We start from the raw sequence: 18,453 nt of genomic DNA on the forward strand, positions 1-18,453 counted from the left end.
GACAGTTATTGAAAGGTGAGGCGCAATGTCTACCCTTCACCAGCTTTGCAAGCACAAGGCAAGGAACACGACCACTCAGGTCAGAGCTCCCATCTTTTCAGGCACTGTTAGCACTTACCAGGCACCAAAAAGCAGGCAGGAGCCAATCCTAGGTAATTCCTACTTGTCCATGTCTGGAGCCTCTTTGGCATTAATGACACTGACTGGACCACAAGTTAGACTTCTGTTCATGATTTGCCCCCTGACTGCACTCTTGTTCTTTTAGGCTTATTTCTGCTGGTCTCATGGAGCTACAATGAGCTCAAAAAAGGAAAGAATGAAAACTTAACTCTAGCACTTAACTCAGAAGCTGAGTAGAAGTACTGCAGAAGTGCTGGAATAGGTCTGTTGAGTAAATAGGTCCGTTGTGGTAACTGCTCTGGGTACGGCTTCTCTTTCATGGCAACTGCTTTGAATTATTTTCATGTGGAACATAGAAGTTCTGACGGGAGCCCTTTTATAGAGGGAGGCATTTTCCTTCATATATGACTTGTCAGCTGCTAACTGTGGGTGTGTAAATATAGCTGAAGTTTGGAAATAGTGCAGATTTGGCAGGCGTTTGGGCAGTTATTATTTATGGCTAAATGGATGAGATTTACCAAGCTCAGTTTGATGGTCAATGTTGCAGGGCAGGTGTTTTACCCGAGTTGGTGTTTGTAGAGCACCTTGGCAGTTTTGTATTGATTTTAATAATGCAGTTGTTCTTGAAATGGCTCTGTAAGTAGTGAATAATGTATGTAATTTATATAATAAGCATAACAACATTCAGAAGCATTTGATTTTAATTTTACCCTATTCTTATTGACCCCTTTTCCTCCCTTTTCTTTTATGGCTGTGTCCTCCCTCTCTCATCACTCTTACATCACATTTGAGATTACTCCTCCTCCCACTCCATCTTTCAGCTTAACTCCCACAGGACATTGGATCTCCCCTCCATACCTATGTCATGGCTGGCCTCATTTGTTTGGAGAGTCTGTCCTCTGATCTCTGTACTTTTAACATACCAAATCATCTCTGCACGCATGTTTTTATTTCTGTTATCTAATGACATGCTTCTCTCCAAGTAATCTTTCCTGGTGTATTACCAGATCATACTTACATACTCTCTTCTATGTGCCAGCTTGCATTTTGCATCAACACGAACGGCAGGAGATCTACTGCACACTAGTTCCCAAGTTCCCATAAAGCCGCTTTCAAACAAGCTTTAACTTTATGGAGCAGTAATTGAGAAAGGTCTTAACAGATTTTAAAGGAGTAAAGATTTGTCTGTCTTTGCAAGTCTACCAAAGAAGCAGCTGCTGTAATTACATTTCTCAGTCTTCTGAGGCCTGTCTCTTTGATTTCTAATCTGACAGCCCTTTTCCTGGGAAATCACATTAAAATTTTTCTTTTTTAATTTCAAGATGCTATCTCCCTTTTGAACAGTGTGTGTATGAAATCTTCACATCCACATAATCCAGAAAGAGTTCATGCACCTTTTTCATCATATTTGTTCATGTCCGGAGTGCTAGATCTTCTGTTTCCTGAAATTCAAATAAGTCCACTTTTTATCTCTCGTTAGATATAAATTTATGAAAATTATCTACAAAAGAACTGCCTTCTTTTTATATGAGACCTTGAAATCCTTTTCTTAGTCAAATATCTCTCCATCATTGCAGATGATGAAATTCAACTTGAAACTCAAGGAATAAATTCCTGTTTCAAGAATAGCTTGGTTTAGTCATGTCTATTATGATGTCCATAGGGTAAAGGACTGTCTTTATTTATGCTTTGTCTTTGCTGTGGGCTGCAGTGAGCTTGTTATTGAAACGTAAAGCTAGTAATTTGGCTTGAGTTTTCTGAAAGCTGGAATTTTGTATATCGCACATTCCTTGCAGATGTCTGTCACATAGCAAACGTTGCTGGCTGACTGCCCTGAAAACACTGGGAAAGAAAAAAAAAATCTTGAAAAAAGTGAAATACAAATGAATTAGAGCCACTTCATATCTATTAGCTTAGCTAGTGAGCTCACTTCCTGCCTCAAAGGAATGAAAATAATGAAAGATGGAGTTTGTTTAGTGGTGGAAGGCTTTGTTTTATTTCTGAATATTTAAAAATACTTGAAAACCCCCTGTTTTCTTTTTAAAAAAGTAGTCAAAGGCTACAATTCATGTTTCTCTCTGAAGGCATCAATGTATAAACATCTGATAAGAAGAACTGAGATGCTTAGGTTCCTACAAGTTAGTTATGAATTTTGATGAACAGACTCTAAATTTAAAGAGAAAGCAGAGGTATCCAACTGAACAGGTCTGTGATATAATCAGTCTTCCCCCTCTTCCTCCTCCCATCCTTATTATTGACTCAGTTGGACACATAAAATAAGGACTCGGTCCAAGGGCTTTTGAAATAGGTTGTAATATGTTGGATGGTTTAGCTGCATTTTGGATAACACTGTTATGTCTCTAAAGTAAATAGCATGTGTTTTGGAGTTTCAATAGAGCATATTATACACAAGAAAAAACTTAAGACAATCAGATTTGTTCAGCCTTAGGAAAAGAAGTCTATCTGCTCTCTTCAGCTACGTAATCCAGATATAGGGAAGATGAAACCAGGCTCTTGTAGAGGCAAAGTGATAAGAAAGATAAAGGACACAGATTGCAACATGAAAAAAATACAGGTGGATATTAGGGGAAAAAAGGTCTCAGTAAGGTGGTTAAAGATTGGACCAAGTTGCCTAGAGAGGCCGTGAACTCTCCATCCGTGGATGTATTTAAAAATCCAACTAGACATGGCCTTGAGACATCTGCTGCAAGCTGGCACTGCTCTGAGTGAGGGATCCAGAAGAATACCAGCGAGCAGTGCTTCCAGCCTCTGTGGTTCTGTAAATTCTGCTCATTTTCTGCAGTTTGCCATTTTCATCTGCTTCCTAAATAAAGTTGAAATGTTTTGTGTGTTTTGAGAAACTACTGGGTTTGCTCTCATTTGCTTACACAAATGAGAAATGGAAAGGTTGTTAAAAAAAGGATTCAGTGAACTGCAAAATCATGTACTTTTCTCCGGAACTATGCATTTTGTACATTTGGTTTATAATACTAGGTAGAAATATGTGTTGAGAGCTCACTGCTTTTATGATCTGAGATATCTGTAGTCATGAATAATATATATTTGTGGTGTTTTTCTTCTTTTTTAATAAACAAAGCAAATAGAAACATTCTATGGTTGTTTGGAGTATTAAAACATCTTGCATTCAGACTGAAAATAAGCTGAAGTCTAATAAATACTACTATTGCCGCAGATAGATCTGTTTTGCCATATAAATATAATCATCCCTTCTTGCTTGTTCTATTAATCTGTATCTTAGTGGAACCACATCTTTTACATAGCATGTTTTGCAATAAGTTGACCGCAGAAGATTTTGGCAATCTATTAAACTTGAGATTTGGGGGTGGTGGTGGGATTTCTAGCAGAAGCTGACAATCAAAACTGATGATGTTGGTAATAAAAGTGGTGTTTTAGTGAATTTTCTCATCACATATTTGAGTTTTACTTTTTAAAATTTTTAAATTAGATTTTTTTTTTCATTTGAAGTGGCTTTTTAAACTTGAAGCTAGTTAATTGATGAACTTCTGAAACAATATCAACATGAAATACCTAATCTACTTAATTGTAATTTTCTTTACAGTTAGTAAAGTGTTTAAGATTTTGATCAACATATTTGTGTCTATTTAGGCTGGTAAAATAATCTTTGTGTGTCATCATTTATCATAGCATGGTAGAAAAAATTTCGTCCAGGATGTCATGTGCTGTATAACATGATCAAAGAAAAGATGGTATGGAATATGTTCATATGGAATATGGACCCTATGGTTTTCATATGGACTTTATAGATACATTCTGTAGTAAAACTCTGTTTAAGAGAACTATCATGCCTCATTAAGAGAAAAAAAAAGAAAAAAAAAGAACAGCTGAAATTTCCTTAATTCAGTACATTCAAGTGGACTTCAATTATAAGAGACACTCTTGTAATACTGATGTTAAATGCAAAATAACCTGGGAAATTAATGATCATCAGAAAAATTAAAACTGCACAGGAAGCCTACATTTGTCCTAAGGCTAGCTGCATGTGAGTAAGTGCTTGTGCCCTTATATTGTTATAGAGCAGAAACAAGCACAGAACCAGAATAGTTTGACATGAAAACTGTACATGGTTATTTCTGCCTTTGACATCCTCCTGTACAATTTTTGCTGGAACATCTCTTTTTATAACTAGTAATTGTATTAGCTGGGCCAGGTCTTTAACAGTCCTACCTTCCTGGGGAGACGGAAAAAGAAAAACAAAAGTGCTATGGAAATTATCATGTTTCTTGCAAGCCACATGTGGTACAAAGGCCAAATGGAATCCATCAGGATTATTTGCTTAGCCCGAAGGACTAAATATCAGAACCATTTGCAAACCATTCTAACCTTATAACAGACAAAAAAAGAACTGTCACCAAACTGGTTAAGTTTCATTCTTAATTTCTTTCTGAACATTAGCTTTCTTGGCAATGCAGCAAAACTTTTGAGGAATAAAGCTTTGGTTTAGCAAAGCAAAATGTTTTTTATAGTTTAACTGGAAGCAGCCAGGATTGTAATTTTTGAGAGACTGGAACAACATGTCTTCAGTAAATCATTTCTAAACAGTTTTCGTGACAAAAAGTTGATGTTTTATATACAGTTTTGTATGAGGCAAGAACTGTTTTAAATTGGATTTCATTTTCAATAGCTTTTCTCACACCTGCTTGTTGATCAAAAACTATTTGATATTAATTATTTTGTGTAGAAATGTCTAATATGCTTGGTACCTGTATAGTTTAATCGCTAAGTAACTATTGCATAGAATTACAATATCCTCAAGTTCTTACAAGTTATGGCAAATGAATACTGGTTCTTATTCTTCACTGTGACAATAGGAATTTTTGAAAAGAGTAGACTTAGGTCCCCTTTAACAGCTTTTTTTCCACCATATTGTTGAATGGTATACATATAAGCATGCAAACTTACACAATGTCTATTGAAACAGTGTATGTGTATATATAGTATATGTGCCTTCATAAAAGCCTAGGATTATCCAAAAGACAGCAGTAAGAATCTTTGCATGTGAAATACACCCCCAAAGCAATATTTCATAAAAAAAAATAGTCTGATTTGATACCCAGGACAGGGAGAATAGGAGCATCTTAGTCAATAAGGGTAGACTTGCTGTCCAGCTATGCCTGAAGTGTCACATAAGCACAGGGAGCAGTGCAGAGCTAAGCCTTACAGTAATGTGTGAACAGCACTTCACTACAAACTGAACATAAAAAATGTCTGTCCACAACTTCCCTGACAGGCTGTCCCTGTTTCCTTTCTCCTTCTGCTCTTTTACAAGAAACATCTGGTTTCTAGGCTTTCCCCCAGCTACAGAGGTCCCCCACTCCCTCGTACCTTCTCTTTTCCCTAATTGCTAAGTATTTGCATCTGATATAATCATCTACATATTGCCTGGCCATTTCTTTTCTGCAGAGTTAAATCATTTCCAGCACTTGTCCACTAACTGCCTTGCAGGTAGATGGTGCCTCTTAAGCAGGCACCTCCTCAGCATGCTCACTCTTTAGGAATACCTGACCAAGACTAATATATTTATATGCTTTTTCTGCCTTGCCCCTGCATTCCTTGTGGGGCAAATATGGTGGCTTTCAGTAAGATGATACCATGTTCTTGTTTCTGAGAGTACAAGTTCAGTGGGGTGACCCACTGCTGTAGGGTGGCACTAGGACACCTTGAAGATGGATGCCTCATAGCAAGAAATTACTCTGCCACACAGCAAATTAGTGATTGATGGAAGATGGAGAGTTATAGGTTATAATTGTGCTAGCAAGATATGAGATGATGTTTAAAGTATAATTTTAAGAGTATTTAATTAAGTAGAGCAGTAAATTAACTACCACTATCTCGACTAAACACATATAGTCAAATTGCAAAATGTAAATGCTCATTATTGCTGAGTTGCCTCTGCTATCAGTGATTGACTTGGAGATGGGGTGATTGAGTTGGAGCCAACTGAAAATTGCTTGATTCACAGAGTGAATTTTAAATCTTTTCCAGTTGTTCTCCTCTAATGCAAGCAGGGAAGGAGACTCATCTGTTCAATGCTGCACGGTTCACTAGACGGGGAGAAGGTGACATATTTTATCTGGTCACAGAGATACCACTATGTCACTTCACTCTGTGTGCAGCAATTAAAGCAAAGCGAAGCATTTACTTGATAAATTCAGGCTCTTGTTCTTCCCGTAGAATTATTCTCTCTCGTTTATTTTATGTCTGAATTGCCTGATGGTAGATTTCTCTCATCACCTCAGTTGCTAGCAAACTGCAATTAGGTACCCGTGTACACAGCTTTAGCTAAGGAAGGTGCAGGGAATCAGTTCCTTCCCAGGCTTGTTTAATTACTTTTGTGTGCTTATTCCAAAGGGTTTTGAGAGCCTTACTTTCCTTGCTTTTTCCAGCCATGTAAGTCTGATATCAATTATACCTATTCTGGAAGCAAATCATGCAGTGTGCAAGCTTCAAATTTACTTTGCATGATTATTTGCAGGAAGCAAACATAAAAGGAGCTTCTCTTCACCCACATTAAATGCATTTTTAACTTAAAGTGAATATTCATAACTTTCTTTTCACTATTTGCCTGTCACTACTACCAATCAATTTGGTACTGAACTATTCTACCCAGTCTATGCCAGATCAGAATTTCCTGTTCCTGGGCTTCCAACGCATATCCTAAATGGTATTGTGTCTTTAATACCTTTATAACTTGTTTTTTGGAATCAGGTCTTTAATTATTTTCTAAAAGTACTGGAGACCTGATTTAATGAGCAATTGTTAGATGTACTGTGGAGATACATTCACCTGATTATTGTGAAAGGTAACTGAGCAACAAAATTGCTTCATGAAGAAGCAGCTGTATACAGAGTTGAAGTGGTAAGAATGTTTAAGGGAACGTAAAGAAGATATTAAAGAAAGAATGCTTGAAATAAGGTACCCAGCAAGCAGAAGGTTAACAATAAATATACGGAGTTGTTTAGTTAGCTGGTTAGTTGGCTTGTTAGTTATATGTGTGCACACATATAAATGCATGCATTAGAAGATGGTTTATATAGGCTTGCCTGAAAGATATTGCATTGAAGTGACAGGGTACTCAGGGACTGTGAAAAAAAGCAGGAGGGTACGTAAGTCCTTCAGGTGTGCAGCAGAGATGAAACCGTGCCGCAGCCAGCACTTTAATTTCATGCAGTGCTGGTGTCCAGCTTCAGTGCTAATGTCTGCGTTTGAAAATGGATCGGTCCTTTGGGAACGGGTCTTTTCACAGGGGAGGGAGGAGAAAAGAAGTTTGACACTCGTTTGTTGGCAGAGCCCGCACTGAGATATTTCTTGTGTTACCGACGTTTTCCTATCAGTAGCAATTAGGTTCTTCTCAGTTTGCAGCTTGTGGTGAGCTTAAAGCATCATGTGAGCATGTTCACCATAGAGCTTTAGCATAAGCACTTCTACTCATGCATTTGGAGGCCCTCTTCCCTTGGGAGACCAAAAAATGTTTGCAAAAGCAGATGTCCCGGTGGAGCCCCAGCGGAGACTCGTTACTAGATCACTGGGTTTAGTGAGGGTGGCAAGGAGAATAACCACAAGGAGATTAGTGAGGACAAGGTGCACTGAGGCTAAAAAATGGCACAGCTGCAGACACAACTACAACGGCATAGCTGGGCCCAAGGGGAAACAGAACTCATCTGGTATCCAGTCCTGTATTTTCCGGTGTTCTGTATATGATGCAAATTTCCTCCCAAGGATTGAAGATGAAGAATGTTTGAAAACCACATCATGATGTAAACTATCCCACTCCCAGATTAACTGGAACAATTTCAGCCTAACACATTTCCCCTGCTTTCCTGCCAAGGCTGGTGACTTTCTGTTCCTCCTTATTCACATAACAGAAAGGCAAAAGCATTCCTTTCCAGATGGAAAGTTGTGTTATTGCTCACCTACTTTGAGTGAGATAAGAGCTATACATCTTGAAAGAAATCATCTTGGGAAAATGAACGGACTTCTTGTCGCATGCAATAATTTAAGGAATGAAAGTTAGCAGGAAGACTGAAAAGATACACACATAAAATCTATCCTGAGTGAAACTGGGGGTGAAACTAGGCACATTACTGGGGTTTTAAGAGATACAGAAGATAATAGAAGAAAAGACAATTAATCAATACCTATTTGAGGGAGGAAAATTCTCTTGTGGGTGATAAGCACCCTGCAGCACCTTCTTTGTGCCTTTGATGTGACAAGTAATTTGGGCAATTATTTGCAAAAAGGTTCTAGTTGCTATCCTGGATAACATGATATACATCTAAATTACGTTAATTATGATTTGCACGCTTACTTGGAAAGCAGAAGGGATGCTGCTGTGATGGTTAGAGAATCAGACAGGATTCAGTTCAAGTTTCTGCCATAGCTTTGCTTTATAGCAGGTAACTTTCTCTGTGCCTCATTTTATTGTCTGTAAAAGACAAATAATGATCCTTACTTTCTACCATGCTGCCTTGCCTTATCGACTTAGCTGAGAGGTTTTCTGGGGCCAGGCCTTGCTCTTGCTATGTTTATGCGTTAGGCCAGCAGTGCTTCAGGCTCACTTGGGGTGTATCAGCTCTGTGGGTTTTTTTTCCACAAAAATGTATTTTTCTTTTGTCTTACCTGTTTGGGAAGGAAAGATCTCCATGATGTTTGCATTCAGGTTTTAAATTGCTTTTATCATCTTTCATATCCCACCTTTCATAGACATCCCTGGTGTTGCTGCCAGCTCAGCACCAGGACGTGGCTGTGCAGGAAAGCTCTATTTCCAGAGCTTTTCAGATTACCTTCTGGGAGCCTAAAAAAGGCCCCAGTTCAACAGACCATTTGAGCACATGCTTAATCTCTGCCTATTCAACAAATACTTTAAACATAAACATGTTCCAAAGCGTTTTGCTATAGATGGGTAAGCTCCAAAATATGTTGCTGTGCTTTGCTGGATGAGGATCACTACTTCTCTCTGAGAGAACTCTTTGTAGGAGAGACACATTATTACTACTTACATCCTTAGCTAGGAGACTTGACACTGTTATTTCTGTGTCAGCTAAAGTAGAAAAGTTAAAATATTTTAAAATTCCTTCCTGACATTAAATACAGACTATTTAGTGTAATAATTTTCACATGCATTGCAGATTAATGCAACAGTTCAGTGTGATAGCAACCATTAAGGATAATCTTGTGCTCTTTATTGTTCAAAAACAAAAACAAAGCTCCCCTGTTTTAAATTCACCTTTATTTTTCTCAGAACCACCTGCTGCTTAGTGCAAAGCACTTTCATGAAGGATGTACTGAAGTGTTAAGTCCAAATTTTCATTTTCTTATACACAATTTAAAAAAAATGCACCCAGATAAAAGAGTTGAAATGGCTTAGGTTATGTTTTCTAATGCAGAGGTCTCCTGTTTTTTTCAAAAGACCCTTTAAATGATTTACAGAAATTGCTTGGTGTGTGATGGAGAGTGATGGAAAATAACATACTATCACCTCTGAAAACTTTGGGAGTTTAATGTAATTTCACAGACAGCCATTTCTATGCAATTTAAACTTGCTCTAAAGCTAATGCTCTGCAGCTGACAAACAGCGACAGAAAAAAAGTAGGTGATCTAAAGTGCATGCAGTCAGAGCATCCAGGCCTGCACGCATTGACTCCTGTTTAAATCACTTATGGAGAACTATCAATACTGGGTTTTTAAAATGCCTGAGCCAGAATAGTGTGTAAAGCAAATGCTGCAACCAAAGTTTGTAAAGGCAACTCATGTCTAATGCACATATATGTATATGTTTGTGTGTATACTTATACATAATTGTGCAATGTGCAGTATGTATTCAGTCCTGATATGGAAGCATGAATGGCAAAAGTGCCATGCACTGGTCCTCTGAAAAAAAATGCCTTCCATTAGGCTGAACCTTCTTCCCCCACCCCGACCCACAGATTTCTCAGTCACATTTACAAAGCTCAGCCCTTTGCTAGCTGAAGGGAAAATTTGGCACGATTTCCTTCTTTGTGCCTGTGGCCCCTTTGCTAATTTGCTTGTCACAGATACAGTCCTCAGCAGCCCCTGAACGGGATTCAAGTCCCTCCCTGCCATCTCTACTCCCTTCAAATTCTTCATGATAAACATACTGCAACTGCCTTAACAAACTGGATTTGCTTTCCTTTCCAGGATGCAAGCATGAATATTTCTGGTAGGAAGTGCATAACAGAAACGTACTTGCCAAGTGCTGCTGCCTCCTTCCTTGGATATGGGAAAACACTTTGTAAAAATGGGAAAACCAAAGGCCGCGGCTCCAGCAGCCCCGCAGCCTCCCGTCTGTGAGCGAACCCACCCGGGGGACGTGGGCTGTGCTCCAGACCCAGGGGAGAGGGTTCACAGGAGCCTTTTGTTGTGGCGTTGGCAGCACATCACTGGCCTCATTGGCGTTGCAGATGGAGCGCTTTGCCGAACAGATGGATTCTCCGCTTCCCGAAAGAAAGGGAAGGTACTTGATGTACCACGGCGGGAAAGGAGGGGGGTCTTCCAGGCAGATGGAAAGGCAGGGCAGAAGGCACGTTCTGCGCTTTCTGGTGCACTTGGAGCCTAGCAACTTCTCTCCCCACAAACTTGCTGGCAAAGGGTAAGCACAGTGCTCTCTAAGAGCTATTGTAGCAGACGTGGAGGAAGCAATCCACACAGAAGCAATAAAAAAGGAAGGCATGGGCTGGGAAAGCCTGCTGAGCTCAGCAGATAGTGAGCACACAGCAGGACACACCAGCAGGAACAGGGATGAAGCCGCAGTAGTGTACCCAGGCCCAGCAGACTGGTCAAACAAGTTAAGGTCAACTGTGTCGGGAACGGGGGCTAGAGATGAACGTTACCTGCTGTCATAAAGCAAGGAGCCCCCGTTTTCCATCAGTCTCTAGCCATGGCATTCGTACAATGATGCCATCTTGATGCCATCTCACCTCATTTCTTGTGCTCTTCCTCCTCACCTCCCCGTCTTGTCCCTCTAGTGCTTCCATTTTAATCATTAGGGTGGAGTCAATTCTGCAGAGCACCTAAGAGTATGCAATCGTGCCTTGAAATGGTGTTATCTGATCCAATATTTAACATATCCAGTGTTAAAATCTTGACTTAAATTGTCAAGTGGAATGTGATAACGAAGTAACTGGAATGAAATGTATTGTATTTTGTTGTTGTATGTAAATGCTCTGCAACTTTTCAAACACTACACACATGCACAAATAGCACAAATATTGTAGTTTCTTGTGGTACAATTTACAATATGCTGCATTGGAGCTTAATCTTTATTTTTCCCTCTTACCTTAGTTAGACGATTTCAGCAACACTTGAATGTAGATATAAAACCTTTTTAACAATAGAAAAATAGAAAGGATGTCAAAGTCCTTGGAAATAGAGATTTTCTGATAAAAAAAAAAAAACAAGCAAGAAGGTAGTAAAGTGCAAAAATGTCAAGGTTCTTTTCAAGTGTGATTTTCCACTGAAAGTAACTGCACAAAAACGTCACTTTTTTAAGTAATGGCGATGGCTTTTGTTCATATTCAGGATTGTGCCAGCAGCAGCAGCGTTGTCTGATGTCTTTTTTTCCTGAAATATAAAGCAAACTGGATTACATGCCCACTTGGGCATCAACTCAGTTCCATTTTGTAGGTTCAAATTCTCAGGGACACGCTGCAATAAAATAAACAAGGAATCCCATCACTGAATTTTAGTATGAACATTTTTTAGATTGTTCTGTCTGGATCTCTGCCAAGTTTCAGCCTTATGATAAATTAACTCCAACCCACACAAAGGAGACAGAAGAGGAAAAGAAAAAACCCAACAACTTGTACAAGACAAAAACATTGGGCAATTTTAATAGGGAAAGAAGTGGCCAAAAATATTTTATTAGAAAAGTAATTATTTAAAGAGAGGGTGGGCTCTTCTCTCTAATTGGAAACAACAACATTTGCAACCTTGCTACACACAGGAGGAACATGAGCATTTTGCTTCACAAACCTGCCAAAACCATACAGAGAGTCAAACATGTTACTTCTTGTTTTATTCATCCCAGCACACACACACACAAAAAAAAAACGTAACTGAACCCCCTTCCTTTCTCCGTAGCTAAATCTAATCTAGATGCCCCAGGACCTCTGCAATTTGTGGAAGTGATGAGCCAGAGTCTGCTGTCTACCTTGTGCGTCTGGCTTTATCGAATCTCTAGTCACCCTCAAAAAATAAATATTTCATATGTTGGACAGGTGAAAGGTTTCATTCAGCTGCAGATCTGCTTCCAAGGCAACCGGTTCCTGTCATTTGAACAGTTTAAACATGCTGAAAACAAAGCTTTCTGTTTGCTCTCCTCTATGATTTTATATTTAGAGTATTATCCGTCTCCCTCCTGTCCCTCTGACAAGCAGATACAGAAAAGTCGATAACATTAACAAGCAATTCTAAACCATTTATACCCTAAATGTATTCTCTTTTCCAGTCAAGATGGGATGAAAAGTACTGTTTCACTTTGCAAGCATAGACTAAATACTTAGAGATATGAAACTGCCCAGGTTAGCATCTATAAATATTCTGTATGCAAGAAATACATGTCACTGCAGCACTATGTTATGTCTCCTCAAGGCAACGGGTGTCTCCCCAGAACTGCTCTGCTATAATTCTGTCATATAGTCATTTTGCTTTTTGGGGGAGCACCCCAGCTTTTTCTCCAAGAAAAAGTTACAGAGATGATTGTTAGCAAGCTCCCTCCAAAGACATGTGATCAGTATCAGTGTTTTTGGCAGATCTCCATTTGGAAAATGTCTGCTGTGTGCTTTACATCTTGCACCCAAACAAGCTCTTGTTAAGGTTAGCTTTGCTCCTTCTTCCTCCACACATCTCCCAGCGCAGCAGGCAGCTGCCCTTCCTCCTCCTCCTCCTCATCTCAGGCCCTCCTTATGTCTGGGCTTCCCGACTTTCTGTCCTGTCCCTGTCTTGTGTTCTGCCCATCTCTACATCTAAGCCTGCATCTGCTGCTCATCTCTTTTAGGTCCTCTGTGAGTCAGGGCCAGCAAGTTCAACAAGCATTTCTCTTTTCTGCCTGTCACAGCTGTGAGCAAAGGGAAATGTGTTGCAGCAGCGGCAAAATAGGCAGATGCCAAAGAAGGGAATTTTCTCCCAGCTCAGATCAGGCTCAACCTGAGACGTTTTTATGTGATGCTGTTTGACCTTCTGTGTGGATGCTCAATGCTACAGTGCAATTAGGGCAGGACAGTGACATTTCTGCAGGAGGCACACCGCTGTCTTCAGAAATAAGACAGAAAATGCAGTCTCTTGGGGTGAGATTGATGGTGTTTAGATACTCTGATGGATATCCATGCGTAGGCGGCTTTTTTCATCTATCCATCCTCTCTACCTCCTTACCGCAGAGGGATTTTTCTTTGGTGCTGTTCAGGAAACAGGAGGATGTTCTAGATCAGTTGAGAAAAAGTGAAGTGTAATGTGCAACTGCTGTTTTGTGCCTGCAGTGTGTTACAGCAGTCTTTCTGGCCTGTAGCTCCGTAGCTGATCCTCACTTTAGAAGCAATTAAACTATACCTGACCTTGCAGCCGCCTTCGTTCTGTTACTAGGCATATAGATTTTAGCCAGCAGGTCTCTGGTTAACCCGTCCTCGCTGTTGTTTATTTCCTGCCACTCTGCAGACACACCACTGAGCGTTAAGTATGTGAACTCAAAGACGCTCCCTCTCTACCGTGCAGTTTTAATAGCAAACAATCACGAGCTGCCTGGGTTCCTCCGGGCAGAATTATTTCTACCTAAGAAATATCGGCTTCGGGAGTATGCCCTTTCTCTCACCCTTCTCAGATTGTGTTAAAAGCATCCGCTTGAAGAAACTACAACTGGTTTTATTCAAGTACTGAGTTTGGAAGTAGTACCCGGATCCTTGCCACTACACACTCGAACCATGAAACCCAGGTCAGTTCCATTTTTTGGTTTGCATGCATAGGCACAGTGTTGCAGCATTTTGAGTTTCCAGGTCTCAGTGGAAGCAGTTCTTCTTTTGTCATGCAGAAAACATCATATTTGATTTTATAACCTCACCTCTTGGCGTTTTTGTGTTACCAAACCGAAACGTCAGGGTAGCACGTCTGCAAACACTAAGCATTCAGAAAGAATTATAGTGACAGACTTGGAAACCAAAATCTCTCCTTTAAACAGACAGGAACAGCTTGGGTTTTCCTCACTGCCAACCAGGCTATCCCTGGACCTGAGGGGACAGCTGTGCTTAATCTGCCTTTTGCTATGTCACTAGGGCTGCTTGCTATTGCACGATATGAAGCACTCTCAGGCTGTGGGGGAATAACAACTTTCAATCAGTGCAAACTGAGGCTGACTTTGTGGCTGAAACTCTGGTGATTCCATAGCCCCTAACTTATGTCAGTGAATCAGCCACTTCTCTGCCTTTTGTGATATGAAGGACTTTGTGGGTTTGTCATATTACCGTGTAGAAATGCGTTGGGGCAGGTATTGAACTGTCCATAGATGATGTGTGCTACTGCTGTTGTGGAGGGTTATCAAGAGACTGGTTTTGGTAATAACCCTACTCTAAATCTCGTATCACAAAGTTCATCCAGATTGGGTTTGCCCTTCTGAAATTTCATGTATGCAGCCTTTTACTGCAAGAGGGGTTTGCACAGAGAGAAGCAAGGGCAGCAGGATTCAGCACCTGCAGTGTTTGTTCCCCTCAGCTGTTTGTCAGACCACTCTATTTGAAGCTACATGAATGTTAGTCTGCTTATAGGGAAAATATCTGAGGCCAGCAATGCTCTGTACAAGGTGTTTTACTGTGGTCCTGTTTCCCTTGATTTTCTATTCCCTAACTCCCCATGGTTGTATACTTTGATATTGCTAGGAGTGCTTGGAGTAAAGGTTCCTCTTAGGGGAAGCTGGGTTACTGCCAGTTTTTGCACATTACAATGGATGAAGAATAATCTGAAATAGATCTTTGGCTTGAACATGGGCTTTTGATGATCAAGACAATAACCAGCAGCTTGAGCCATTGTCGCCTTCATCACAGACTAATGTTCTGGGGAGCAAAATACGGTGTTCAGCATCAAGTCTTCTCTGACTCATCAGTCGCACCTTTAATGACTCTGCTTCTAAGCTTGTCTTCCTTTCATCCTTCATGTTTTTGTTTCTTGTCTAATTATTTTAGGTCAAGTCTACAACAGTTGAATAGAATACAGTAAAAGTAATGTTCTGTGATCTTTCTATGGCAGGGAAAATTTATATGAAAAGATAAATATCTTTTTTATGTATTATTTTTATGGAAGACAATGGAGAGAGAAGTTTTGAGTGACTGAAAATTCTGTAACTGCACCATTAATGTTTAATTGCTATTGGCAGCCAGGAAACACTTTTCTGGATTAACCAGACACTATGCTTCAGGGATATGTATAGGTGGCAGAAAGTGATAAAGCTGGTGAAACCGCACCTCTGGGAACATGTAATGGGATCTTTCCTGTGATATGCAAATTATGCTGCCAAGTTGCTGTATAAACAATTCATGGACGAAGTGGTGAGAGGTAGCTAAATAGCTGGATCACATATCAAAGATAAAAATCCATCACTGGGAATGGAAAAAAAATGTATTAAAAGAGGGGGTTTGCTTTTTACTTTTTAAATAATATTCTTTGCCCAAACCAGCCAAACAACAACAAAAATGTATTAGAGAGTAAATAGTGAATGATTTATCACAGTTTTTACAGTCCAGAGTAAAGGAGAGTTTAGGAATCCAGAGTGTACAGAATTTACAACAAATGAGATCTTTTCTACTACAGGTAAAATAGCCAATCATATTACATTAAAAAAAAAAAAAAGAAAGAAAGAAAAGGAGAGAGGAGGAGAGTGAGAGATTGCTTCACAAATGTTAATTTGGTTTCTTTTCAGACAGAAGACATGCACTGCTTATTTTTCAATAATAAAGCCAATCCTGCCATTTCTATTCTAAGCATGAGCGATGATCTCAGGCAGCCCAGCAAAACATATTTCAGGGTCATACACAGTCATAGATCAATGAATGTGCACAAACCTTATTGACGCTGGCAGAAGCTGAGCTCATGGTTTTGGCCTGAGTTTCCACTTTCTGTATTTTATACTGTATGAGGAAAGGATTCCAGCAAATCACACTCCTCCAATAAATCAAAGATTATTCTTTCACAAATGGCATTGAAACCCTCATTGACGTTGTGTCCAAATGCATTATTTTGCCACAGAGGTCCATGCCTGTAGCAACTGTGCTCCCTTAGCCCTCTCCTCTACCTGATGTTCATTTAGGACCTGATATTGCTCTGTTAAAGCCAACTAAGAAGTCCCTGATTAAGTGCAGTGGGAGCTGGATCATGCTGTAGAGTCCTAAGGGATTAGGAGTATAAAATTCAAGAAGGCAACTGGGACTTCTAAAGCATCATGAGGCAAATGAAATATTTTTGGCCTGTCACTTACTTTTGTTTTGCTATGCAATAGGAATGATATTCTAGATAGAGTCACATAGTCCTAATAAACAGATCCTGCATTCAATAAGTGCATCAGATTCTGTTCAGTGTTTAATCACCCACAAAAGCTGCCTCGGATGCTCTTCCACCAGGAACAATATCTCCTAATTAACTATAATTAAGGTAAATTATAACAACAGGATGTGAAACTAGATGGATTTGTCTCTTGACATTTCAAATTTGGATTTTTTTTTTCTGCCAAGTCTCTTAATATGCTTCAATTAATGATAACAGAGGCCAGGCCATTCTCACTGATTCATCTGCATACATGAATCTTAGTGCCACCGAGACAAGACGAAGCATGCATCTTTTTGTTATTGCAGCACATTTAGAGACAGGCATGCGCCCCAATTAAGCAGCATTTACTGATTCAGATGTTGATTTCTTGTAAGCCAAGATGAAAGCTCCATCACCTTATCCTGGTGAGTGCAAAGGCTGTGCCAGAGATGACTGAGAAAGCTTGTTACCTTGTCTATGTCCAGTTGCAGCAGGTAGAGCACTTCTCGCTCACTGAGAAACCGCACCAAGTTATTTAGCAACACATTCATTGAATAAGCAAAATCTTAAGTTTAGTGGTTCAAGGAACAGGTTAGGTTAAATATCTTGAAAATTATTGCCTCTTCTCTGAGCTGTAGCAGTCATTAGGGCTCCACAAATAGATAACTATTTGGAGGGCCAGTCAGTAGTAAGGCTTAGTTCTTAGTATAGTTAGCTTGACAGTTAAGTGATGTATTTCACAATGTTGTTCATGAACACATTAAGCTATGGGGCCTGGGGAGGAGTTCACCATTTCAAAGATGAGCATAGATGAAGCTGGTTTTCCACCGAGTATATTGTGATGTATGCATATTCACCTGTAGCCATCTATTAAGTGTCATAAAGCATTTGCAATCTTAAGGTGTCATGCAAAATACTGGGAAAAACAAGATGAAAAGCAAATCTCCCATGCTAGTCCAGGGAGCAGCTCTATTATGATAAAGGCTTGATTAAGTGATCTGCATTTCTGTGACTGCATAATATAATCATATGTTCTTGGGGGTTATTTTTTAATACTTTTTTTGTGGTTTATTTTTAGCTAACCCAATTTTCATTCCTTCCTAGAGAAGGAAATCTGTAGATACATTTGAATTGTGTTCCCAAACATCTTTGTGATAAATCAGTTATCTGACTGAGAAATGACCTGATTACAAACTTTTCAGTTTTCTTTTAAGATATCCATAAGCAGTTTTTAGAAATGTTCATATTTTTTTTGCATCCTATGTGCCCATACTTGCTTGATCACACACAGGAAATATTTTTGTGCGCTGCTGCTAAGCATGACTAAGAAAAGAGCTGCAGATAGAAGAGATGAGATACAGGCTGTAATTTACACCTGACAGAGTGTGAATTTCATTGCCAGTCCTTTTAAAGGAAACTTGCTATTTTCTTCACGTTTAGATAGATAAGCAATTCCATGAGAAATTGTGATCATTATCTTCTTTGTTTCTTCTTCCATGCTTTGGTTTTGTTTTTCACATGGAGAAAAAAAAAAAAGAAGTACTTCAACCTTCAATCTAATACAATCCTATGTTATATGCAGACACAGGGCATGGTCTTGTCACACTGGGCATACCCCACAAACATAAAGAAGCTTAACGAGGCTAGAAGAATAAAGCATGAGATAAGGAAAGTGTAATTACTTTATTTCACAGGTGGAGGATCAAGGCCCAGAAAGTTTAAAAGAAAGTTGCCCAGAGCCTATTGCAGAGCTATAGGAGGAACAGAAATCTCCTG

At 39.5% G+C, this 18,453-nt stretch overlaps 1 long non-coding RNA gene across 1 annotated transcript in view; it reads left to right on the plus strand.

Annotated features, from left to right (window-relative positions):
- The window catches only part of LOC148593431 (uncharacterized), a 142,647-nt gene that overhangs the window by 113,028 nt on the left and 11,166 nt on the right, over positions 1–18,453 (plus strand). The gene's annotated exons all lie outside the window — the stretch shown is intronic.

Source organism: Tinamus guttatus, unplaced genomic scaffold, assembly GCF_059628265.1.
Source record: "Tinamus guttatus ecotype Peru unplaced genomic scaffold, ASM5962826v1 Tinamus_guttatus_pri_ptg000394l, whole genome shotgun sequence".
NCBI classification, from domain to species: Eukaryota; Metazoa; Chordata; class Aves; order Tinamiformes; family Tinamidae; genus Tinamus; species Tinamus guttatus.